The sequence below is a fragment of the Calliphora vicina genome, chromosome 4 (assembly GCF_958450345.1).
Source record: "Calliphora vicina chromosome 4, idCalVici1.1, whole genome shotgun sequence".
Taxonomy (NCBI): Eukaryota; Metazoa; Arthropoda; class Insecta; order Diptera; family Calliphoridae; genus Calliphora; species Calliphora vicina.
Genome location: NC_088783.1, coordinates 104,705,978 through 104,727,175, shown reverse-complemented (window position 1 = coordinate 104,727,175; position 21,198 = coordinate 104,705,978). Strand labels below are relative to the sequence as shown.

Here is a 21,198-nt window from a genome sequence, read left to right as displayed (position 1 = left end):
GAATTGAAAGACTTAATATAAAGAATTGTTAAAATTAAAGTAAGTTTTAAGTTTCAGTCATTATTTTGTGTAATATTAAGTAATTTGTTGTTATATATAAAAGCTGCTCGCTCTAGATGCCATAAAAATAGTAGTTGGAAGCAGTGTTGCCAATTTAGAGTTTTTTATTAAATTTAATTTAACAGCCAACCTTATTTTTTAACAGAAATATATAGTAACAAATCGGGGTTTAAGTTTGTTTTCTTATTTACAACTTAATTATAATTTACTATTAATTACAAAAGTTATCTTTGATAATTTAAAATTTTGTTATTTTTTAGCCCCCGTCTTCACGCGTAATTTTTATTTCTTAAATTAAAAAATACCGTGGCAGAACAACATAACTTTATTTCCAACTTTATGTTTAAAAAAAAACACTTTTAGTGTTTATCGAGCAGTATCGAAGAGTTTTAATGGTCTCCACCAGGGTTTGTCCAAACTAAAAGACACGCGGTTGGTGTAAACTACGTAGAACAGGAACCGTTATGCGAAGACTTACATCACACACGAGCCAGAGTCAGACGCAAAAAAATTATTACAATGACGCGCGAGTTGTTTATCAATCCAGACATTCTTTGCGACTCGACTGACAAATTTAAGAAAATTATCAGATGTTGGTTTTTCGTTGAAAGTTCTTCTCAGGAGAAAAATCTCGCAGTTTATACAGATGTCGCTGAGCTGGGTATCGTCCGGAGAGTACGTCTAATTGTCCAGAGAGTAGATGAAACTGTCCCGCATAACGGGTAGTATGTGACTGATGGCTGGCTCACAAAAAATGTTACAAAATAAGATTTTTTTTTTTAAATAAGCTACATTTGTAAATACATTTACAAATACAAAATCTCGAAATATAATTAAATAATTTATACTCACATCATTGTAATACATTAGTAGTGAATTTTATGCTTCTTTACTGTTTTATTATAAAAAAATGTTTTGTTTTGTAACGGTCATCATACCATTCTGAAACTATCATCATATCATGTAAAATGTTTAAAATATTACCAAGATAATCATACCAATTTGTTTAATAATTATAAGATTATCACTCAATTAATATATTTCTTTAATATTTTACAGTAAATTCTAAAAAATTGTAAATATAACTAATTTTTTTTTTAAATAAACATTTACTTAGAGTTAAACTATTCTTTGCAACTGGCAATACCCTTATATTATACTCACCTCCATTCATCTTTGTAACTAGACATCTGGCAATACCGTAGCCTAATTGTCACCTCTGTTCATTTCTCTGCTGCTTTTTTATTCGTGTAGAAGAAAAAACGCGTCGTGTTGCACTTAATTGTGATTTTTTTAAACTAAGAAAAAAAGTGTCAAAACTTATTAAAAATAAGTAAAAAGTTTAAGAATTATTAATATACATATTAAAGTTTCATCAGTTAACAAAATTTTTAACATAATCTATTTAATATATTGGAAAAATTGTATTTAAAAATCACAACGAAAGTGGGACAATCAACTACACACAATGTAGACGATGTTAAAAAATGAAGGAAAACATGAAATAAGAAAAAAAACGGGTAGTAGTAGAAGGAAAGAAAAAAAGAAGTCATAAATTTGCCTCAAGAAACGTGTGTTTGTGTAAAATATTAAAAAAAAACTACAATAAACAGAAAAGTTAATAAAATAATCATTGATCTGAAAGAAAAAAAAACAAATAAAATTGTTTTAAATAATTGTTAAACAATAATAAAATTATAACATAAAAGCTAATCTCCCCTTATTTAGCCGCGTTTGCTTGTTTGTGCGCTCTCGTGTATTTTTTTTATAACATACGGTCGTTGTGTTTCGTCGTTTTCAACATCGTCAATTTTTTTTTGGGGTTTTTCTATGCCTTTTGCCTACAAGATTTATTTTAAGAATAAAGAAAGTATATTTCTTAAGTTTAAACTATTAAAAAGTGTATTTTTCTATAAATTTTATTAAATTATAATAACAATAATCAGTGAAACAATAAGTGTGGGAATTTATATGGCTGGAAAAAATGGTCTTATAATGGCTGATACTTTTTCTTCATGTTTGCTGCTGCTCTAGTGGTGAGTTAATGTTGTTGTTTTCTTTAGTATGTTTTGTATTGTTGTTATTATTTATATGAGTATTGTACAAATACAAACAAACCGCGCATTTCTCCGCCTTTTACTAAGGGAGTATTGCCAGGTTGAAATTTTTAAGAGAGATTTTATTTTTGTGGGGAAATGTGCAGAGATGCCAGATTGTATATGTATTAATTACTACTTAAGTACGAATTTAAAATTTTTTTGGAATTAATTTAATTTATCGTTACCAAGATAAAGGAATTAAAGCCGTCTTAAGTTTATAATGTGTTTGATAAGACCATTTTAGAGCGTACAACATTTTAGAATATTAGTGTTTACCCAAAATTAGACTTCTAATGAATTTTCTTGATTAGATTTTTGGTGGATTTAAAAATTTGTATTTTCTTTCACATTATCCAAATATATTTGAGATTCATTCAACTTTATTTTACAAAAATTGCTTTAGCAAATTATGCCTATAATTTTGTTTATTAAATGGACGCCTACATAGTTCTCCACTTAATTAAATTTATTGCCATTTGATGGATGCAATTCATTGTCGATAGAACCGGACATTCGGTCTGTTAACAAAAGACGATTGATACTTTTTTGTCACCGCACTTAAATGCAGTGTAATCACCTCCACACAATCGTTGGTCGCGCGTACTAACACCAACACAACAACAATAACGGCAAAGACAAATAAAAGATGAATAAACTTTAGCCCACCAAAGAATCAATACAAACGGGAATTCCCTCGCCACTTACTCAATGAATAAAAAAAAAATTAAATAAAATAAAAGCGAAAATAGCGGGGAATAGGTCATGGAAATTTATACATGAACAATATCTATAAATATTGCAAAATGTAAAGCAGAAAAACAAAGCAAAACAAAAATTATTTAATTATTAAGAAATATTTGAAACATGTAAGAAAATATTTACATTACAAGTATGTGATGTACGCAAAGGTTCGAAAGAATTAATTCTTAATTCAATTTTAAAAATCAAATTGAATTTTATTTCTTTATCATTCCGTTAATGAAATTATTAGGGAATTAATTCATAGGCCTAATTTCTTAGTACTTCAAACGCATTGTATTCATTAGTTTGAGAATTAATTTTTTATAGAATAAATTCCTTGTGGAATCATTCTCGTTTTCTTTAATTCAAATCCATTTAAAATTCAAATTTCATTTATTATAATCTATCAAAACGGCTTTAGACAATTTTTTTTTTCATTTTACAAGTGAATAAAAGCTACACAAAACTGACTGAAGAAAAATTATTTTCATTCAGTTTGTAATATATTTGAAATAGATTAGATTAGAAGGTGTGGTGTATGTACTGTTGAATACACTTCTTCTTGGAGACCTTTGGATCCACTGTGAACCCTTCAGGAAAAGACCTAGTTAGAAAGAAAATAACTTAAAATAAAGTAGTGAGGTGAAAATATAAAGTATAAAGCCGGCGTATTCCCCTGATAAATCCTAGAAGCTTGCCTATATACTATTTGAATTAACAAAAATTGAATAATTTAAAGATTGAATTAATTCAATAATGAATGAATTTTATTCAAATAAAAGCATTTGAAATAAGCTAAAGAATTTGTTATGTTGGTAATGATTTGCTGAAATTTTTATTTCGAAATTAAGATTTTAGTGGATTGATTTAAATTGATTTAATTAATTTGAAGCTCTGACTGTAGATATTTAAGTTTTTTAGACACATACAACATATTTATATTTGCTTAGAGTAAAGATTAGATATTTTGCTGGCATACATTATTGTAACAGCTAATTAAGCTCGATAATTAACATAGCTTGCCAACATTTACCCCTTTTACTCTTTAACACTTTGTTTAGCTTATAACATTAAACGTTTCTCTTCATGTTGAGATAAAAGAAATATATTAGAAAACAATATAATTATTTGCTTTTAATTCTCAACAAAGCGATGTTGATGGATAATGAATAAGAACAATTTGTTTTTCATTTTAATCTTAAAATGTCGATGCTGATAGGCAATTGTTAAGAATGCATTTATTTGTTATTACATTTATGGCTTATAAATAGCACTATTATACAAATATTTTTATACCCTTCGCCATGAGTAGCAATTTCTACACTTTTAATTTGCGACCCCACAAAGTAAATATATTTTGGATCGTTATAGATAGCGAAGTCGATCTAGCCATCTAAACAGGTAGGAGTGTATCTTAGACTTCCGGACAAATGTAGTGCCTTGCAGGCTTACATTTCTACTCTAAAAAGGGCCGTCAATTTGTTTTATCGAATATACGCAGCTGATATTCGATCTATACTTATAGTCAGCCACTCCTGAAATCTATTAGGGGTGTCTTCACAACATCCAACTTGGACCTGGAATGCAAGCCATATCTCAACGAGATGACGAGACATTCAACACATGGACATTACTAAATACTTGGGCACCAAGGTGTACTGCTCTTATGCCCATAATTTTAACAAATAGATATCTATCAGAGCTTAGTTACTTATGGAGTAAAAATATTTGGTAATTTTTACCCGTAGATATTGATTTGAAATTAATGTCAAGTTACCTTTTAGTTAAATTTATCTGCTGGGTATTTTACACCGTAGATATCTATTTGTTGAAGTTACGGGCATTAGAAGCGGAAATTAATCCATTTGTCAGTGTACCGCTTCCATGGTGTAAAGGTATGATTCTAAATAGACTCTACTGTTATGACTAGATAAGAGACTACTTCTAGGACGGCAAGGGAAATATGGCCAAAATAGAATAGTCTTCGATCGATTGCTGTGACGAATATTCCTCTTGTTCAACTGTGACATCTACTAACAGTGAGCACTGAAAGCTACTAGTTCGTATTGCAGGCGATGGGATTGAATATTTCATTTCGCGACTTTTGTAGAAGTTGTCACATAGAGGAAGAGGCGGAGGCCTCGACCACGATTAAATCCATTTCACAGTGGCAAGGATATGTTTTTATCGCCTGTATTAGAATTAATTTTATAGTAGAAATTACGTTTTGATAAACAACCATTTTCACTGTTTAATTAACGTTTTTTACTCTTGTCCATAAGTGATTGTCATTCCATTCAATTATAGTTCCGATTATTTAATGCTTTTAAGCTTAAGCTGTCAACACAAAACATATTTACTATCTGTGTGTAAATCAAAATTCTAATATTTTCGGATGGAAGATACAAAGAATTTGCTTAAATTTTCCATAATAGATAAACTTGTACCCCTAATGTACATTTTTAAACGGAACAGTTTAGCAGAGGTTCAGAGGATTATGGGCACAGTTGCGATGCACGAAATGAAATCGAGAACTTGATTGAGGTGACGAAATAGATAGAGAATAATATGGGTGTATAAAAGTAAAATTATGGGCTGATAAGGTACATTTAGGTTTTTCAAAACATATAAAGTTGAGAGATGCTCAAGAGAGTTAAAGAGGATAATTTGTCGTAGAACGATAAATCAATTGATAAATTAATAATTACTCGCTATAAGGAAAGACAATCACTACAACGTTAGTTAGACAAATAATTCAGCCCTAACTCTTGTTTTTAATCTTATTACAATACTAAGGCCCGTTTTCTCAATGTATCGACAAACTGCCTGTTACTAAATGTCGACATAAATTTATTAGGCCGATAAACTGTCCGTTAACAATTTTGTTTTTCTCAATATACCGACAAAAAAGATTATTTTCAGTTGGCAATACCTCTCAATATAGATGTGAAAGTTGGGAACCCTGCCTTCAATTGAAAACATGTTTACATAAATCAGCTGTTTAACGTGGCTATCGACAGCCGGAATCTTTTGAAATATTCATTATCCTCCATGTCTGCCAGGTAGTTAGGCCTGGCATGATAAAATTTTTCAGCATTCACTTGGAACTCATGTTCTTCGTGTTCATCCTCCATCAAATTAATGTTAATTCCTCTATTAAACTTTTTTTTTATAAAATCTATTTAATTTCGTTTACAAAAACACAAACACATACAAACTATGAACAGCAGTCAGCTGATTGAATTTATCTGTACGATAAATAAATAATTGGCAGATGAGGTCGGGTTAGCTTCGCGACAGAATAGAAGCAAATGAGACATTGAGAAAACCAAATTTCTTTAATCTGCAGTTTTTCATTGGGAAAAAAGATAATCACCTAATGAGAAAACTGCCCTAAGAGTATTGTAACTGATGTTTTTGTTGTGGTATAGTATTCTGCCGATTAATTCCTCGACTTTTGGTGAAGATTGGATCTTGCAATCATTTTGGAAATTCGCCCAAAATCAGTTGTAATTTATTTCAAGAATTAAGGTATACAGGGACTTGGTCAAATTTCCAGGCCTACCACAAATTTACAAAAATTTATATTAACATTGACAAACCATGAATCTATGCATATCATCACAAAACTAAATAACGTAAACTTACAACCAGTTGCCACAATGATACGGCTTAAAGCAACTAATAATGGTTAATTCTGATTTTGTTTGACAAAAGTCAATTGAGCAGGCATAGACAAGTTGATATGATTGTAACTTTTTAGATACTATTGCATGACAAGTGATCCAATTTTTGAAATCGATGTCTTCCGAACGGGATGTTGAAATTTGCACCAATTTTAGTCCTTTTTATACACTTTACCTTCGTGAGAAGGTGAGATAGCGGAGTCGATTAAGCCATGTCCGCCTGTCTGCTGAAATCAATTTTCTGATGACCCCAGATATTTTCGGGATCCAAATCTTCAATAATTCTGTTAGACATGCTTTCGAGAAGTTTCATATTTAAAATCAGCAAAATCGGTCTACAAATGGCTGAGATATGAGGAAAAAACCAGGACAACCTCGAATCTGGATTACTAAGTCATTAATATAGACAATATGAATATCTAATGATAGATATTTCAAAGACCTTTGCAACGACGTATATAAGACCATAGTCAATTGGACCTACAATGGGTCAAAATCGGAAAAAAAATTTCACCAAAAAAAATTTTTAAATTAAAAAAAAAAATTAAGTTTAAAAAAAATTTAAATTTCCAAAAAAAAAAAAAAATAAATTTAAAAAAAATAAATTTAAAAAAATTAAAATAACAATTCGAACAATTTTTTTTTACAAAAAATTAAAAAAAACAACTGGAAAAAAATTAATTTTGTTTACCTAAAAATATTTAAAATTTTTATTTTGAAGTATAATTTGGTGAAGGGTATATAAGATTCGACACAGCTGAATATGGCTCTCTGACTTGTTTTTCAACAACTTTGGTCAAGAACTCTCTAAATTTTATATTTTGACCAAACAGGTGTTTCTTCTCATCCATGTAACTTATTACCAGGGAAACCGGAAATATGCTCTAAAAAAGGCGTTTTAGGCGCTTTAAATATGCAGTAAAAACTTTAAAATATGATCTTAAAATTTAAAAAATATGCTCTTAAAAAAACAAACTTTTACATAATTTTTAACCAAAAAATATACTTTTATTTAAACAAAATCAATACAATTAATTTCTAAAAAGGTAAAGTAACATAAAATAAACAAAAATAACATGAACTAAAACAAGTATAGCAAAAAATAAATACAACATAAAAACAATAAGCTATGAAAAGGCATCGAGAGGTATTTTTTGATTATATTTTATATAAATATAAAGTCACTTCTTCAATTAAGGTTATTATTGCAATAAATTACAAAATATTGACTTAAATTTTCAAATAAAAATGGTTGTCTATAGGATCTGAAAACATTTTTATACATAGAAAATTTTCTTTCGACATCAACTGATGTTATAGGAGCAAATTTAAAAGACAATATTTCTTTAGCAGTTAGAACGGTTAAGTTTGAATTAGAACTAAAATTTGATATTTAGATGGCGTTATTATTAAAATATTTTATATTAAAAAAAAGCAATATATTTTTCAATTTTTAATTTTAAACAAAGGAAGTAAAAACCTGTAGCACAACAGCGAACAATAAGTAAGATAAAATTTGTTTTTGATAAAGTCAAAATATGCTATTAAACATTAAAATATGCTCTAAAAACGCAAAAATATGACATAAATATGCTCTTAAAACAAATATATGCAAAAATATGCATTTAAGGGTAAAATATGCAAAAATATGCACTAACAAATCGATGCCAAAAATCTTAAATAGTTCTGAAACGTCTAAATATCTTATCCATTTGCTCATTAGACTCACCAGAAAAAACATGCATTTGCATATTTTGGTTTCCCTGCTTATTACCTATTGTGTCCAAATAGTTTAGATATAATTTTTTTTCCAAAATCAACAATTTTTTGACTTCTTTTCAAAATGGGCCGTTTGTATCAAAGAAAAAAAGAAAGCATAGGTCTTTTTCTTTAAGACCTTGTGTCTGCATTACTATCCAATAGGACTAACCTTGCTGCAAATTTCATCCCAATCGGAAGACATTGATTTCAAAAGTTGGTTCACTTGATATGGAATCCCCCATATACATACATAATAGTTTTTAATATAGAAAACTTTTATAACAGTTTTTTTTACAGAAAAATTTATGTATAACAGTTTTTTTACAGAAAAATTTTACAGTTAGTCGTCGATTATCCGTGATTCGATTAACCAGCAATATCAATTAACTGTAGAACCAAATGGAAGGAACGATTTAAAGGTACTCCAATTTCTGGATTAATAGTGAAGGAAAAGGATAAAATATTCCACTCAAAATTAAACAAAAAAGCGACATGGTATTCACAAACTTAATGTGCTGCTGGAGAAAAATTAACTGCTGATTATATAGCTGCCACAATTTTTGTGGAAAAATTAAATATTTTTTTCCGATTTTGACCCATTGTAGGTCCAACTTACTATGGTCTTATATACGTCCTTGCAAAGGTATTTTATAATATCTATCATTAGATATCCATATTGTCTATATTTATGACTTAGTAGTGCAGATTTATGTCAAACATAGGTCAAAAATCGAGATTGACCTGGTATTTTCCTTATATCTCAGCTATTTGTGGACCGATTTTAAATAGCAACCGAGCCGGAAGAATTCCCGTGATATTGATGTATGAATCGTGTATGTAAGTTATTTGGGGGCTTCGGAAAGTTGATTTCAACAGACAGACGGACAGAATGGAACCGGTCCCGATCATTATGGATCATCCTAGGTCTCACTGTATATAGAAAAATGTGTGTATAACCGTTTTGTCTGTAGAAATATTTGTGTATAACAATTTTAAAAATAAGGCTATAACTTTTTTTCTATAGAGAAATTTGGGTATAACAGTGTTTCTATAGACGTATTTGTGAATAATAGATTTTTCTATAGGCAGATTTTTGTATGACAGTGTTTTTGTATAGAAAAGTTTTTGTGTGACTGTAACTGATTTCTATAGATAAATGTGTGAATAAGGGAATTGTTTAATAAAACATTTAAATTTTATTACTCTGGGTGTGAAAAAGTCGTTTGATCACAAATTGGAAGCTCAAATTTTAACCCAATCAACAATTCATACATCTAACAACAAACCTTATTTGTTCTATCTTCAAACAATATTTTCTTTTTCTATCTTCGTCTTCTACTTAACATCTAACCATGTCAAAGTAGTTATGTAGTTTATAAAGCCATGTGTTTTGATGTCTTAACTAGCATCTATAGAATTGTCGTCAAAAATTCCCTTAACAATTACATTATTATGAATTAATTCAATACAATAATTCCATAAAGGTGCTCTAATAGAATGTTCAACTAAATCCAAAATTATTGTACAATAAATTAGAAATAGAAAAGAATAACAGCAAAAACAATTTTACATTGACTCTCTTCTTATTGCTCTCATGAATTTATTACTTTATACACACTGAAAAAGTATTTTTTGTGTGAATATTATCGTTGTTTAAACATTTATATACTTTGTATGCAACACAAGTGCAAAAAAAAAATAATAAAATTAAATAAATACAACAATATTGTTTGTGTTTTACAATGTTGTTGTAATTATTTTATTAATATTTTTGTTTTTTTTTATTGCTTTTCATTGCCTTCATTCGTTATACCACAATTACATGTGTATGTATGTTTATTTTGTAAAAACAAAAAAACAACATGCCAAGAAAAAAAATATTCGTATAAAAACGAATCGTCATATTTATTGTTTTTTTTTTGCTTCAAGAAACATACGTACGTATGTACAAACAAATAAATGAAATAAATACAACAAACGAAATATAAAAAAAGAGCATTTATGCCGAGACACCAAACCAGACCAGTTATTAAGTCGTCGTAGTCTCGTCATTGTCTTTTTCGTTGTTTTAATTCTACCCATACGTACGTACGTACGTTCGCTTAGAGTGGTGAAAATGTAGTGAAACCAACAACTATTTAGCTGAACTAAAAAAGTATCTGGTGGATGTTTCCAACCAAGTGTACACGAATACATTCTGTTCACAGTTCGTATCTGATGTTCGTGTGTTTCTCTCTTTATTGTTTGATTTGGTTTTTAGGTTGTTCTCTTTTCTGAATACCTCATTTTGTATTTTTGGTTTCCATTTCATTGTGATTGTGAAGAGGCAATTTGTAGGTACGTACAGTGAGTGGCAAATGTAGAACGCTACTAGTATTAATTTGATATTTATTTATTGAAACTTATATAGAAATCATAAACTTGAATTTCGCATGAATGTACTGATATTTATTTAAAGCTAACATAAGTTAACCTTTTGATACGTAGGATTAGTAAAGTTTAAGGAAATTGTAATCGTAGTAATTTTTACTTCAGAATCAATGTTGTAGTTTACGTAGCACCTTTTGGCTTTTTATGTTGCTATAATCATAACTTTGAAATCGCGTCAGAAAGTAATTATGAATCGATTGGTCAGGCAAATATTAAAAATTAACATAGGACATCAATTGTAGAGTTTGCCAACGTTTTTAAGCAAATTTAACTTCTGTTTCTTCGCATTCTAGCAACACTATTTATTTTATAGACTTTCATAAATAAGGCAAGGCGACTTCAAAACTGGAAGTGACCGAAATTCGGATACACATTAATTTAAACTGTGTATATGAATGCCCCTTTAGGCAGATTTTACGAAGAATTACGTCAGTTATTACGTAGACTATGTTAAGAAAGAAGAACAGACGAATATGTGCTCACACCGACATTTCAATGGGTAAACCCAAACCAAAAGAATACAAAGGATATTCTGAACCTAAATAGACGATGATCTGCATTAAGTCGAATTAGAGACGAACTTTTAAGTTAAATAAAACTTAAACCGTTCAATATAAAAATTCTCATTAAAAATTCTCGTTGCGGGAACGCTTCTCAGTTACCTTTTTGGACGAGGAGGTCCACTTACGCTTAAAATCGGACATGAACTTGGATACCTTTCCTGCGTTCTGTAATTCTTTTTTTTTTAGAAGTTTTGAACAGTTGGTTGAAATTGACAATATTGTTTGAATTCCAAATCTGGCCGTTTTTGTAGTCACTCCGTAATATATATTTCTGTTATTTATCGTGCCTGATGTCACAAATGATTGGCTGCTTTTGTTACAACTGCAAATGGCTTGCCACACAAGAAATTTCTTGGGAAATTTTGTTTTTTTTCTTCGTCCATCAGCCAAATAAAAATCATGACTCGGAAGTTGTGAAAAGTCTGCAATTACAAAAGTTTCATACAACAGGTGTGATGGATGATGAAGGTCTTTACCGAATTGTTTTATTTTTTAAACAAACACAAACTGCGAAACGTTTTGCTTGTCTGCAGATATACCCAGAGTCTCTGACGGTAATCGAACCCGTAACCCTCAGATTAATAGACTAGCACACTATCGACTGGTCAATTTATCCCATTTATTTGGTGCCCCGATTTATTTGCATACAAAAGAATCAGTGACCATTTTGACCGAAATAACAGTTGATAATTAATGATTGGGAAAATATATCTGACATATTTTTCAAACCTAACGTGTTTAAATAGTGGAAACTTAATGGCTTCTTACTCAAGAAGGTTTATATGGGCCTTTGAACTACCTAAAAATTACCTTTGATCCCTAAACAATATATTCTACACTTGAAAATAAAAAAGATACATATAATATGATGTAGACTTTAAAAGTTATTGGCATCTTCCTTAGGACATTTATGGTTAAATTTTGAGGTTATTGTAAATTTTCAAGGCAATATATATTCGAAACTGAATATCTTCTGACTCGAGAAGGTTTAAATGATGCTTTGATGCTCTAAAGAATATAGGTTCTGCTTTAAAAGGATGCAAAAATAAAAAAAGTTCTCGGCGACTTTGTAAGGATAGTTATGAATAAATTTGGGTTGTGTGGGGCTTTGAACTAAATATGTACCCAATAAATGAAATTAGACCGCTAAATAAAATATTCACTACTTTAAAATGAAAAAAAAAAAACTGGAATCTTTGTAAGGATAACCTCAAAATGGGGTATTGTAAATTTTTAAGGAGTCATATAGTGGAAACAAAATCACTTCTGACTCGAGATGGCTCATGAATATTCTTATAAATGCAATCGAATTTGAGGTCGATTAGTATTGATTGTCGAAACGCAATTTCGGTGGAGAGAGTGTTATGGTTTGGACAGTTTTTTCTGCTGTTAGAAAAAGAATGATAGTATACTTTTAGAAGGCTATCTTATCTTATTTATAGATGAATATTACATATTACAATAAGGCAAATCTACGGTATTTTGTTACAGTTATAAGGCCAATAATAACATATGCTGTTTTGGCATGGTGGAAAAAAGTGGAACTGATGACTGCATGAACATTACTTGATAAGGTCTCTCGCGTCATCTGTATCTCTATTACTGGGTCCATGAGGACCTATCCCACTCACGCTCTGGGTGCAATTCTACGCATCCCACCCTTACATATATTGGTAATGGAGGAGGTCTTTAAGAGTGCATCCAGATTACCGGGGATATCCTGTGTAATACCGGGTGATCTGGTTGGGCACATGCGTATTCTAGGTATCTTATTGCAGTATCAGCCTATATGTCACCAACTTTGGTGTTACATAGGAAGTTTGGGGTTCTTGTACCTGAAAGGGACGAGTTGTTAAATCTGACATGGTGGCAGAATAATTCCAATCAAGTGTGGTTTATTGATGGTTCCCAACAGGCTAATGGTGACACTGGGGCTGGTATTTATGGGCCCAATTTTCAAAGGGGTACCCCATGGTCATCCTTATATGCTTCAATGAATGTTTAAGAAGGAAATTAAGGAATACTAAAATATTTGTTGTCTGGCAATCAGGCTGCTCTTAGAGCATTATCATCATATGAAGTGAGGTCTGGTGTAGTTATGGATATCCTTGAATGAACTCACATTGTGCTGTGTAGCTGGCCATGAAGGTCATGTTGGCAATGAACGCGCTGATTGTCTTGCCAACAGGAACGCACGACGATCGTTTATGAACCGTTCTTTGTATACCACGTGGTACAATATGCAACGTATTCGTTCTTGGGTTGAATCGGAATTTGACCGATTTTGGGGTAATTTACCAGGACTAAGGCAGTTCAAACGATTCATTACCCTATTCAGACGTAGATCCCAGTCGTTGCTTTCTCTCGGAAAGACTGACTTGAGGATACTTACTGGATTATTCACTAGACACTGTGGTTTAAAATATTATGTTTAACAAAAATTAAGAGTACAATTTATAATGGACTTTTAGAAGATACTCTCATTTCATTTATGGATGAAATTAACGTTTCAAAATAATCAAAATCGTGGTTCACTGAATGATAATATTCCTGAGTTGAACTATCCAGCCATCAATTTTACGGCATTGTGACCAGAATGTAAGCATAAACACGAACTGAATGAAATCTATCTCAATTTTCTTTAAAATAATATTGAACTAATATTGGACTGTATTTTCTTGTAATTCAAAATTAAGGATCTCCAACTTATTATTAAAACAAATTAGTAGCGATTAAATATTATTTTAACCTAATTTTTGGTAAGTTTGCAAGGCTACCGTTACTCACAAAACACCAAACCAGCTCAAATTTCTTTAAGGTTCGATTGAAATGAAAAATCCAAAAATCTCTTGAAATAAATGTGCGAAATTTGAGTTCCCCATAAATGGTTATAATTTTATTACGCACTGTATTGTTTTTCCCTTTTTCTACCCATTCATTACTCCGTTCTTTGTTTTAGTTTTATTTTTCGTTGCTCTCATTTCATGTGTATCTCTCAGTTGCTTGTTTTTTTTCCTGCACCACTATACGACTACGACAACGACGACATTGTGTGCGAGTGTCGATGTTTTGTGCGTTTTTTGTTGTTGTAATTTTTCGCTACAAAAACATTTTTTCATTGTCTCTTTCATTCGTATTCGTTCGTTCGGTTCGTTGGCATAGACATTTATCGAGTAACGTGAAATTTGTGTAAAAATCACTAGAATTCGATTAACTAAAATTCGTGTTGATATCTCGGCGTTACGCTACACTACCAATGAATTGAAAATTGCAATTTTTGTCAACGTACGCGCTGGTATTTCAGTTAAAAACTACGGCAAACAAGCAAAGTTTTAGCGTGCGTATAAAAATACGACGTTGTGAAACTAGCAGAGCTAAACAGCACGGGCCAGCTTTTAGTAAGCAAAAAAAGAAAAGTAAAACAAAAGAATAGAAATAAAATAAAGTAAAATTGTGTGTATAAAAATTAATTCAAATAAGCAGCCGTTTCTATACTCTACTTTTTGGTTTTTCGATGATGAGTTTAGTACGAGTTGTATTTATTGTATGGCCTCATGTCTCGCTTATTATATGGGGTCCCGTCTCGTATTGTGTCGTATGAAAAATATTTCTTTTTTGTGTTTTTTTCTGTATTTTTTTTTTATTCTTTCTTTAAATGTATTTAATAACCTGCACTGAAAAAAAACAAACATACATACACTCATAACAAAAAAAAACAAAAACAACAATAATTGTGTATTAAGTCAATGTGTTTGTATTTTATGTGAGTATGAATATTTATGTGTGTGAGTGTTTGTGTAAGAGAGTGTATTGAGTATTTTATGTGCAATGTTGTTTTTTCTATTGCCAGATTTGACGATTTATCATCAATTCGACGATTTTAAGTGGCAAAATAATAATATATTGACAATTTTACAAATGTTTGAGCTAAATTTGGAATTATTTTAATTAAAATATGATAATTTTATGAATATGTCGAATAGTATTTTCACAACGAGGTTCCCAAAATACGTTTTTGTCATTCCTTTTGTAATTTCCAAATAACAATATACCCCATATAGTATATGGGGCATTTCATGTCAAGTGAACCAACTTTTGAAATCGATGTCTTCCGATGGGGATGAAATTTGCACCAAGGTTTGATAGATATCCCGCTCACATCCCTTTAAGCGACAAAATATGTCTTAAAGGAAAAGACCTAAGCTTTCTTTTGACCAAAAAAAAAAATTAAAAAAGGCAGAGTAACAGTTTGGAGAAGGCCAAACACTGAATTGGAAAAGAACAATGTAGTAAACACTGTCAAACATGGTGGAGGAGGTGTCATGTTGTGGGGTTGTATGGCTGCATCTGATGTAGGAAACTTAGTTTTCATCAACGGTTCAATGGACAAAACAGTGTACCTTAATTAGTGTTTATAAAAAACCGACTTTTTAAAAAACCGGTTTGTCGGTTAACCGAAAATTGGCCTTTTTTAAAAAACCGGTTTTTCGGTTAACCGACATCGAAAAAACCGGTTAAACCGGTTAACCGTCATATATGTGTAGAAAACATGAAATGTCCAATAAAGTATATAGAGCTTGAAAACTTTTTAATATTTACTAGTCAGGAATGGTTAATATTAAATATCTATAAATATACAAAAGTGCTAAGTCCATTTATTTTGTAAAAATTTCAAAATTATTATCTCAGTCAAATGGAATTGAGTATAAATATGTTACTAAATATATAATACTTGTTTAAATTATTGGTTTATTCATTAAATTTCAACCAAAAAATGTAAATCACTTTTTTGATTAAATATTTGATAATTTTGAAATTTATTATCACCTCAACTTTCTGATATGAAATGTTACAAGTCTCAAAAAACGACATATAAGATGCAAACGCACTCCCTCTTAGCTGCGATTATTTGTCATTATAAAAAAACTCCATTTCAGATTTCATAAATATTTCTGAAAAGCTAATGAGGTCAAATTTTTTGCAAGAAGGTATGTACTTCGAATTCAATTTAACGTTTGGTAAAATCATCACTAAGTTTTTAATGAATCATTAGTAAGATTTAGCCAAAACTTATAGAATTATGCGGAATTTAATTTTAATTTTGAATGGTTTCATTATGTGAAATTTATTCTGAAAAAGTTTTAAAGTAAACTCATCGTCCTCTACTAATTAGAATCATTGTAATTCTTAAAAATATTAATCTAAAGAGGTTTGTATTGTAAATCAGCAGTTTAGGTTTCAAATAAGACCAATAATGTGTATACAATAAATATTAAAAATGAACAAAAACGTGAGATTTATTAATTTTAGTCCCAAATTTTAAAAACCGGTTAACCGAGTGATAAAAACCGGATAAACCGGTTAACCGAAAATCAACATTTTAAATTAACCGGTTCGCAAAAAACCGAGATTTCGAAGAAAAACCGGTTTTTCGGTTAACCGGTTAACCGGTTTATAAACACTAACCTTAATATTTTAAAAGAAAACCTACTACAATGCGCTCTAAATTTTTCGAATTTTTTTACAAATTGATTTTTTGGTATTTTTTATAATATTTGGTTTGAAATCTTCTAGAAGAATCAACTTCCCAAAATTTTCTGCGGCTCCTCAATTGTAGTGAGGCAATATATCTTCTGTTCGTACACGCAGAGAAAAAACATGGTTGGACATGGTTACGACAACTATACTATGTTCTCTGTAACAATATATTGTTGTCGTAAACATATAATTATTGTTTTAATTTAATTTCAACAATATTATAGTTACTGTAAACGTTTATATTTTCATCGCAATTATAAATATGAATATGGTTTTCGAACAACTAAATAATGATAATTAGGTAAACATATTATTTTTATGTACAACCATTAAATGTTAAGTTTATATACTCGTAGTCATAATATGTTTAAGATGTTAACAGAATATGTTTACAACAACTAAATAATAATAAATGTAGTCATAATATGTTTAACATGCAAACAAAATTTGTTTACTTTTAATAGTCTGTTTTCCCACCATTTGTGAGTGTTGGTGTTTGTCTAAGCTATGTTATTTTTACATGTAAATTTTGAGTGTCTGTAATTCCCATTCGCTCTATAGTTTTATTTGTATATTATCTTTAACTTTCCTAGAGCGAATAACAATAAATTTGATTTAATCAATAATATTTTAATTGTGAATTTAGTACTTTAAAACTAAAAGCTATTAAAATTTTGTATTTCCAAAAATAAATTTTAATAATAATATGATTATTTTGGATCATAATATGATTTAATTGTATCATAATATGATTTAATTGGGTCATAAATATGATGACTTTGGGTCATATTATGATTGATTTATATCATATTATGATTATTTCAAAACATATTATGATTGATTTTTATCATAATTTGATTATTTCAGAACATATTATGATATTTTATGATACTAATAATGATCATAATATGTTTTGGACTACAAGCAAAAATCTGATCATAATATGTTGCTCTTAGTTTATGGTTACCACAACCATGTCTTTTCTCTGCGTGTAGACTTTGAAAAAGCATTCGACAATGTTCAACTTAAAAGCTATATGAAATGATCTACTTATTTATAAGGTGTCAGAATAGCGGATTAATACGATCAATGTACGATGTATAGCGATGCATTCTCTTCCAAATGCATCGCGTTATTCTTCAGACACTGCAGTCTTGTCTCGAGAGGGATTAAACAAGTCTGCTTGATGAAATACTAAAGAAGATCGCAGAATCACATAAAGGAATAATCTGGAGACTGTATACTATGCTAGAAGATATATACTATGCTGATGACATTTGATTATATTATTTATAGGCATTATATTAGTGATATGCAGGCAAAACTTGACGATCGAGTTGAAGAAGGAGCTAAGGCGATCTTAAAATATATTCGAGAAAGAACAAAAGCTTAAGAATAAATAGTAAAAATGATTTAATACAGCGTATAAACAAAGTTGTAGAAAACTTCACCTACCTGGGCTGCATAATAGCAAAAGGTGGTGGAAAAGATGAAGACATTTGCCAGTCATAAACATAATTGAAGATCAAATTGCATAACCAAAAGCACAAAAATTAATATATGAGCAGAGAGCCTCAAAAATGAGGCTCTCTGCTCATATATTCTATATTCTGCTATAATATCCTAAAATCTATCCATCGATTAAAATTTTAAAGTTTCGGTTTATTGGTGATTGGACTGAATAATAGATTTGGTTCTGAAAATACAATACAATTCATATTCGTACTTTTTTGAAATTCGAACACTTAGGAAAGAAAACGGGTAAAAACTAAAGGCCTTATTCATAATAAATTTTTAAATTTACTACATGTTTATAAGACAAATTTTGAATGGAAATTTTGTTTTATAAAGCTTTTATAAAATTAAAAATTGATTATGAATAAGGGGGTAAAAATACATACCAAATACAAATTTGATACTTTTTGGAAATTCGAACCCTTAAGGGGAAAAGCGGGAAAATACATTTTATTAAAAATTACTAAGCCAATTTCCAATACATTCTTGTTCTTATAGTCATAAAAAGTTAACGAATGTGGTTTTATTTGATTTGTAGCAAATCCGGGTAAACAGTTTGGTACTTTTGTTAAAACATATATTTTCTTGAGCACATGAACTCAGATTAGAGATGTTTGAGGCATATCTTTTGTCAAAATGAATATTGGTACTTTTTCTTCTAATGGTACTTTTTTAATAAATTTCAATATTCAACTTATAGTTATATTAGTTAGCTGGTAAGCTTCAGAGTAAAGAAGGAATCAAGGCCTATTAAGGTACCAAAAATGTAGAACTAATGGTACTTATTTTTTCTTCAAATGGTACCTTTTGAATTTTTTATAACAATGCTATATTTCCTATAATCAGGAAATTAAACACATTTGATCTTGAGTGTGTTTGATTCCACATAAAGGTGTCAGGTACTTTTTTCCTCTAATGATACCTTTACATGAAATTCAACACATTTGGTTCTGAGTGAATGATACATTTTAATTTATCCCTTCGTGAGAAGGGTATATATAAGTTTGTCATTCCGTTTGTAATTTCCACAATATAATTTTCCGACCCTATCTTTATATATATAATTCTTCTGTACAGTAATTAGTAATTGAACTCCTCCTTAACGGCTGGTCCAATTTCGGTGAAATTTTTTGTGTATGTTTGAGTGGGTCCATGGATGGTTTAGATTCAAAATTGACCGATATATGTAGGTACAATGGGCGTGGTACCTCTCATACGAAGTAAACATTTATTATTGCATATCTGCTATTTTTAGAAAAGTTATTAGCCTTAAATATAATTTTAGGCAGGACATCGTCTGGCGGGACAGCTAGTAAAGTATATATATTCTGGATCCTTATAGATAGCGTAGTCGATTAAGCCATGTCTGTCTGTATGTCTGTCTTCTGTCTGTTGAAATCAATTTTCTGAAGACCCCAGATATCTTCGGGATCCAAATCTTCAATAATTCTGTCAGACATGCTTTCGAGAAGTTTCCTATTTAAAATCAGCAAAATCGGTCCACAAATGGCTGAGATATGATATACTTCACATGATTCAAATTATGGACGTTTCCATAAAATTTGTTCAACATTTCATTGGATAAATCTATATGAGACATTTTTAGACTATATTCAAATCGCGCGGTATCCAAATCAATATTTATGTCCAGCTAGAGAAACTAATGACATTTCGCTATAAGTAATATCCCGATCTGGTAATATCATTCCAGTGCAGCATGATCACTGGCATCATAATCGATTTCTTTTTTCAGAATTTTGTCATTTGTGAACTAAGGCTGCTAAGTTGCCCGTTGTAATACTTTATCATTCAAAGTCGATTTCTTAAAGATTTGTTACTGCCACAAATATCTGGCAGCCCTAAATATAATATTATCAATACTACCGTCTTAATTTTGATGTTTTTTTTTTAATTTTTTTTTATCGCGTCTTGTTGTTGGTGTTCTCTGTTCAATTGTATATGTTATATGGCTGTAGTTTTTGTCTTTCTTTATAATTACATTTGTTTTGTATGTGTTTTTCTCTGCATTTACCCCAAAATTCATGTGCGTAACATACACTTTTACTCTTTGCCAACTTACAGCCAACACATTTTATTTGCATTTCCAAAAAACAATTATTTTCATTATTTTAGGCAAATATTTTGTTAATAAATTGTGCATTATTTAGTTTTTAATTGTAGTTTTTGTTTTGCTACCTTATTATTAGCTACATAAGGTCACTTTGGCCCCACTTCCATACCCCTTTAACGAAAGCAAGCATAGATAAATGCACAAATTTTATGACTTATCAAGAATTTAATATTTTAATAATTTTTTCGCATTAAAATTCAAAACAAAATTTAGTTTGCTATCATAAAATTTTATATTTAACATTTAATTAAATTTTAAAAATTTGTGTTTAATAATTATTGTGCAAACTTTAAATTGTATGTAGTTTTTTTTAATTCTATACACATAGACATTCGTGCCATTGATTTCACCTATAAAATTGTCATTTGAACACAACAATTGTTTTGTGATTAATATTATTAAACATTGCGTTTCCACTTGAATACTTTTTTGTGGTAGAGATATTGTTATTAATTTTGTTCGTAAGTTTTTGCTTTAAAACTACCCTATGGGAAATTTTCTTAGGATTTTTCAAGGTCTGTCTGAAGCAGAATGTTTGATTTTCTGCTGAACTCCTGGTGGCTAATTTTACTAGCATAGAAAAAAATGTTCGTTATTATTTTCTCATGCTTTTATAACTAGTTTTTGATTTTTAGTTTGAAACAAATCACGATATAATTTTAACTCAGCAAAGA

General features: G+C 29.9%; 1 protein-coding gene across 1 annotated transcript in view; it reads left to right on the top strand.

Annotated features, from left to right (window-relative positions):
- The first annotated feature begins 1,311 nt into the window (after positions 1-1,311).
- e(y)3 (enhancer of yellow 3) overlaps positions 1,312-21,198 on the top strand; it is a 55,924-nt gene continuing 36,037 nt past the window's right edge. Inside the window, exon 1 of the mRNA XM_065510339.1 lies at positions 1,312-2,096. The gene's annotated coding sequence lies outside the window, so the exon portion shown is untranslated. The remainder of the gene's footprint in view (positions 2,097-21,198) is intronic.